The sequence below is a fragment of the Exserohilum turcica genome (assembly GCF_000359705.1).
Source record: "Exserohilum turcica Et28A unplaced genomic scaffold SETTUscaffold_8, whole genome shotgun sequence".
NCBI lineage: Eukaryota > Fungi > Ascomycota > Dothideomycetes > Pleosporales > Pleosporaceae > Exserohilum > Exserohilum turcicum.
Genome location: NW_007360299.1, coordinates 458,478 through 458,941, shown reverse-complemented (window position 1 = coordinate 458,941; position 464 = coordinate 458,478).

Here is a 464-nt window from a genome sequence, read left to right as displayed (position 1 = left end):
GCCTGGGCGGGATGCGTGACGCTATCGAGCCGTCAAAACAGGATGGGCGGCGGGCTGGGCTGGGCTGGGTGAGCGAGCGTGGGAGTGCGTGTGTGAGGGCGGGGCGTGAGAGAGAGAGAGAGGGAGGGAGGGAGGCTGCGGGTGAGGCGTGGACGACGACACCAGTGCCAGCCATGGCCATGGTCATGGTCAAGGTCATGGTCAAGGCAGTCAGTCAGCTTCAGTTCGCGCAACGGCTATGTAAGCGCCCCCCCCCCCTGGGACTGGGACTGGACTGGGACTGGAATGGGACTCGTACGTACATGACAGGCACGGGTGCGGGAAAAAAAAAGAAAAAGAACGTCGCTGCTGTCACGCCAAGGCCGCGCGCCCGCTGCTATTCGGCGCAATTGCGATGATCCATCCATAATCATCGTGGAGTGGACGTCTCATCTCGCCTAGGTGTAGCCCGCACGCGCCCCCCC